The following is a 6,000-nucleotide window of genomic DNA, read 5'->3' as shown; positions in this document are numbered from 1 at the left end:
TGAGCTAATTTATTTCCTCGTTGGTGCAACGAGGCGTCGAGTTTTTGCACGATTTCTCTTTTAAAAACGCTTTAATATCATTCCATCAGGAACCCGCTTGATGTCAGGTTTGGACTTCTAAAGCTGCTTTATACTGTGAGATCATAGCCGTCTTATAGGATTGTTCCATGTTACTCTGTAAGATATGTAAGGAATAAAACACTCGTGAGGGAGCTGTTCAAGGAAAAATAATCAACGAGTCAGTGCTGAGATGAAGCTGAGAGTTACAGCGTCGATTGTTTTCCTATAACAGCATGTCCCATGGTGTTTTATTCCTCTTACACTACAGTGTTTGCTAACGATCGCACAGAACAACATGGCGTACGCTTTAACCTGGGGTTCGCTAACTCGTGCTCGCGGAACGTTTCTCCATCGCCAGCCTGCCGTTTGTCTTTCTTTCTCGGTGTTAAAAAGATCGAATGAAAACACGGACGCGCAAACGCCTTTGCCCTGACGACTTTACTGTGGTGGTTAAATAAACGTTAAATAATAATGTTAAATAAACGTCTCCATATTGATAAAAAAAAAAATGATAATAATTTAATCCATTTTTCATAGAGTCTCTGCGCAACAAGTCCCTGTGCCTTTATGTTAGCATTGACACTGGTTACACGAGTGATCTTGGAATTATTATGCGGGGTTCTAAACGCAAAAATCTTACCTCTAGAACCTCAAAGTACTTACAAAGCTGATATTTCATTTAATGACCAGGGAGATCATCTTAAAGCTTTTCCATCTTATTAACGCCCACCAGGACACTGATAACCAGAATGAACTTCCCTTTACTTTCACACTATCCGTCGTGACCCAGATGAGGACGGATTCCCTTCTGAGTCTGGTTCCTCTCAAGGTTTCTCCCTCATATCATCTCAGGGAGTTTTTCCCTCGCCACCGTCTCCACCGTCTCGCTCAATAGGGATAAATTCACACACTTAAAATCTCTATCCTGTGTTTATATGTGTCTGTAAAGCTGCTTTGAGACAGCGTCCGTTGTTAAAAGCGCTACACAAATAAAATTGAATTGAATGGTCCGAGTGAATCACCGTAGGCTCTTGACGAACGAAGAATCAAACCTACCTGAGACGACAGAGAATCAGACAGAGAGACGCGCTGAGATTTACGCAGCTTCTCTAGTCTAATACCCAGGCTTCTTCTTCTTGTTTTTGTCTCCGTCTGCCTCGGTGTCTCCATGTTGCTGGAAAGAAAAGCTTGTGTTGTTCATCACTCCTGCATGGCGAGGCACCCGGGGGTCAGGGTCACGCGTTTGGTCTTGCATATAAAACAGGAGGCTCTGTACAGTGGAGCAATACTGAACTCTAGTGTCTAAATAAATCGGCTCGGAAAATATTACCCGCAGAATTCCGTGGCTCTCGGAGACCTTTTTAAACTCGGCTTATCGGTTTGACACTCGGGCAATAAACCAGAGCTGTGATACTCGAATAATTATCACGTTTAAATACAGATAACGTGTCTTAAACTCAATCACGAGTGCAGGCGTCCTAGTACGTAAGAATGGCTACGCAACATTATCAGGGCGTAGCAGTTATTCCACGTCATTGGAATCAATGTTGCGTTATCTCCATGCTATACTTTTTCAGGCATGACACGACAGCTGTTTGTTTTTTTTGTTTTGTTTTGTTTAGTTATGTCGACGAGTACAAGTGGATTACTGTCCTTTCGATAAATCCTTTATTCCTAATGCAAGTGTGCTATATAATACCTGTAGTGCAATAATAATAATAATAATAATAATAATAACTTGTACATCCTAGTGCAGACATAGTTTTTTTTTTGAAGAGATGTTATTATAATATGTTGTGTAGCCTGATATCATGACATCATAGCTCGTATATCGGTACAGTGTAGGACATGAGGAGGATCTACGGGGATCCGTGTTGTTCTCCCAACCACATGTCTAATTTAAGTGCATTTATTTTGAAGCAGCTAGTATTTTATCCGATACGTCCTCCTCTGCCAGTCTGTCGTTCTTTCTGCTTTTCTCTCGCTCTCTGTCTGTCCACATCTCCATGACGGAACCTCCAAACAGCAACCAGAATGGTCCTACTTCGTCGTTCCTGATCTTTGCTTGATTTGTTTGTCAGTAATTTTACTGTTGGGGAAGAGTTGTTGTAATACAGCCGCCCGTGTTATGTTATCACGCTAGATGCTTGCGAACGACGACTTCTTTGCCTGGGAGTAGAAGGAAACTCTAGGTCGAGCACGTGCAGCTTACGGGTTCCAGGTAACTCTGAGCAAAAGGATGTGGTGAATGAGGTAGGCTGTGTGACCATTTAGGGATACCGATGGCGTGAAGGTTGTTTCTCCAGGAGCAGTTTTCCCAGCTTTTCAAGTTGCTTGCTTTCAGACAGCAAAGATTTGCATTGTGATTCGAGCTCGCTACGCTGTCAATCTGGAGCAGCTACCGTCATCTCAGTGTCTCGAACTGAGGTAAAAGCCTTGCCTTTGAAGTCAGAGTTTGCTGGTTTGAATCTGGCATGTGGATTGTCCCTGAATGTGGTGCTGGATGGTGACGTGCGGGTGGTTAAACGGAGACAGTGGTTGAGGAGAACCAGTGGTGGATAGGAGAGGTGGGGGGCTGAGGGGGAAAAAAAGGTTGCAGGTGATGGATTTTACAGTGCTCCCTCTATATTAAAGGCAAAATTAGCTGTTTTCAAGCACCTTTAACCCAGCTCTTCTTTCACCCCTTCCTGCCACTGCTTTCTCAACCTTTGCCTCTCATATCCTGGAGATCTCGGTCTTGCTCCACAGCATCCTCAACCTTTGGCCATGGTGGAGACCTGCATCTTGTACTGCACATATTGTGTCACTGATACCATACGCTTTACCTCTCATGTAGCGGAGGCTTGTGTCTTTCTTAACACCACTTGTGCCAACCTTTGCCGACCAATTACTACCTAGGTAGTGGAAACTTGTACTTTTTCCAGAGTCCTTGACCTCTCATATAGTAGAGAGACATGTCTTCTTTGACATCCCTTGTCCCACAGTAGTCCTCAACCTTTGCCGTTCATGTTTCTTGACATCCTTTATGCCATTGGTTCTTGAACCAATCACCTCATCACCCAGAGGGGCAGCACATCCAATTGAGCTATAGAATCTCGTGGTCTTAGAGGAATTTTCACTTTTGGTTTTCTTTGTCCTTAATCTAAAGCTAACAGCAAAAGAAGGATTTGAACCAGGACTATCATGCTTCAAAGATAATGGCACTATTCACTGTACCATAGCAGGGCTGGGGTGAGTTGTTCATGCAAAGAGAATAAGCTCCAAAAAGATGACGTTCAGCACGCAGCACTCATTATGTCCCCATCATTTCTCTCAATAAAAGAAGCCACCATGGGTGACTGACTGACTGACTGGATGGTGTCATTTGGATTGTCAGTTGTTTTTCAAAAATATTACAAATGGCATCATAAAGAGGAACATATTTATGGGTCCTTGATTAATTAGTATTAATAGTTATCTTATACACAGTAGTTTTAAAAAAAAATGCCTTGACCCAACCATCTTCAACTGTCAGAGTCATGTCTCTAACCACCACGCTACAGAAGCGCACAGGCTGAGGGTGAATTCTGCACTTTTGGTTGAACAGAAGGCTTGACAACAGGAACCAGAACGCATAAGAACTGATGGTGTAGAACAGGGGTGGGCAGTCTTATCCGGAAAGGGCCGGTGTGGGTGCAGGTTTTCATTCCAACCAAGCAGAAGCCACACCTGAATCTATTGAAAGCCAAGATCAACTGATTAAACAGGTGGAATCAGGTGTGCCTCCTGATTGGTTGGAATGAAAACCTGCACCCACACCGGCCCTTTCTGGATAAGATTTCCCACCCCGGTGTAGAAGGAGCTGGTTTCAGCACTCAACATCTAGTTATCCAAAGCAAATTGGACATCCATAGCACACTTATCCTTAATCCTTAATCTTATACATTTCCTTTCCTCTTGGGTGAAGACCCAACATCATATAAGCCTTATATCATGTTTTTTATTGCACTAGATGGCAGATAGGTAAAGGAGTCAGCATTAATGTAGATTCCAGAAACCAGTGCAATCTGATGGAATCTTCACAACATGGATATTTCTTTTTTTATAGCGAGTAAGCTAAAGTGAAATTTAGGCCAAAATGTGACGTTCTTGATCAGCGAAAGCAGGTGTGTGTCATTTTGGTTGGAGATACCAGCAGTAAGGTAGATCTCCAGGAACAGTAGTTGGTGACCACTGGTGTATAAGATGCCACAGCCCTAGACTGTCTAGACTTCAGCCCTCCTTCCTCAACACCAACAAGTCCCACACCTCTGCTGCTCATCTCCCGCAACGTCTTCAACACCCACTGTACCAACAACTCAGATCCCTAAACCTTACAAAATCCTTCCTCAACACCAACTGAGCCAACAAGTCACAAATCTTTGCTGCTTATGTCCTGGAGATTTGGCTGGGGTTCAAACAAGGAACGTTGAGACTCAGAGGAGACGCCCATTTAGTTGCGTCACAAGATCTCCTGGTCTTATAGGACTTTTCACTTTTAATCTAAAGCAAAATCAGAGGTTTGAACTGGGGATGTCAAGCCCTAGAGACTATGACGCTAGTGCATGGTGTAATGGTTCTTTTGGTATTTGGCTTGTCATGTCTATTTCTGGAACATTCCGAACGCCATCACGCTGTGTTTTTGTTCGATTAGTGATGATAATTATTAAGCACCTTAGATACCTCGAGAGAAACTTCCTGCCTTACAGTGCTGTTTTTAAACAGGTATCTTGGTGAAGGAAGGCAGGGCTTTTCTCCGCACCAAAATGTGGACAAATCAAACATTTTGTCTGTATACTCCAGCACGTTTGGGTGCGTCACTGTCTTTACTAAAACAAAAGACGGCATGTTTCTCCTGTTGCGGCTGTTTGTTTTGTATTCGTAACACACAAATACAAACAATAAAATCAGCAAACTATGGCAATCTATTCTCATAGCTCCCACTCGGCCATGTTGCAGCTGTCCTATAAATAAAAACGTCTGCTACGATTTTCTTACCGCTCACATCTGTCCCGAGTGGAAAAGGTTCTGAAGCATCTGGGCCAAATCTTCTAGATTCAGATAGAAACTCAGCCCTTCACGTCATCCTGATTTACCGCAGCCCTCACTTCACCTGAGAGCTATTTCTTTCCACTTCATTTCTCATGAACAAGGCATTTTCTGTCATAAAGTCATTAATATTATATCTACAAATGTTCATTGGTCTTTTGTCCTGAAACCTCCACGCTGAATGATTTGCATATTAATCTTTATAATTAACATGGTAAATGGTCTGCTTATGTATCTTAACCTTAGCCGTTCCAAAGCGCTTTACACCGGTTCTCATTCACCCATACTAGCTGCCATGCAAGGCGTTAGCTTGCCAGGAGCAACCTAGGGGTCAATGTCTCGCCAAAGGACACTCAGGCCACGCAGGGCGGGAATCGAACCACCACCCCTAAGATTAGTGGACCTCCCACTCTACCACCTGAGCCACAGCCGCCAACATGCAATACGCAACCTTTGCTAGCAGTAACGGTGTCCTCCCGTGATATCGTTACAACACACAGATGCTAAATTCTCACAGGGATAAGGAAAATACAGCAGCAGCCAAAGAATCGCTAAACATATCACAAATATTGCAATATAAACATGTTGAATGTGTTTAATGTAGCACTAGGGGTTACAGGGGAAGTGTACTTGGTTACAGTTATGCTACTGATATAACAAAGTGGCATCTATATTGATTCTTTTTTTTCTCTAAGCAGATCCAGAGTAGGCCAGAAAATGCGGCACACAAACCAGAAGAGAGTGAGCGAGAGAGAGAGAGAGTGTGTGTGTGTGTGTGTGTGTGTGTGAGTGTGTGGATGAAATAGTCAGGCTTTTATGAGAAGCAATAACAGGACGTTTAATCATGATTGTTACAGAAGTGAAGCAGGTCCA

Source organism: Ictalurus furcatus, chromosome 21 (genome assembly GCF_023375685.1).
Source record: "Ictalurus furcatus strain D&B chromosome 21, Billie_1.0, whole genome shotgun sequence".
Lineage (NCBI taxonomy): Eukaryota > Metazoa > Chordata > Actinopteri > Siluriformes > Ictaluridae > Ictalurus > Ictalurus furcatus.
Note: the sequence above shows the minus strand (reverse complement) of the source record.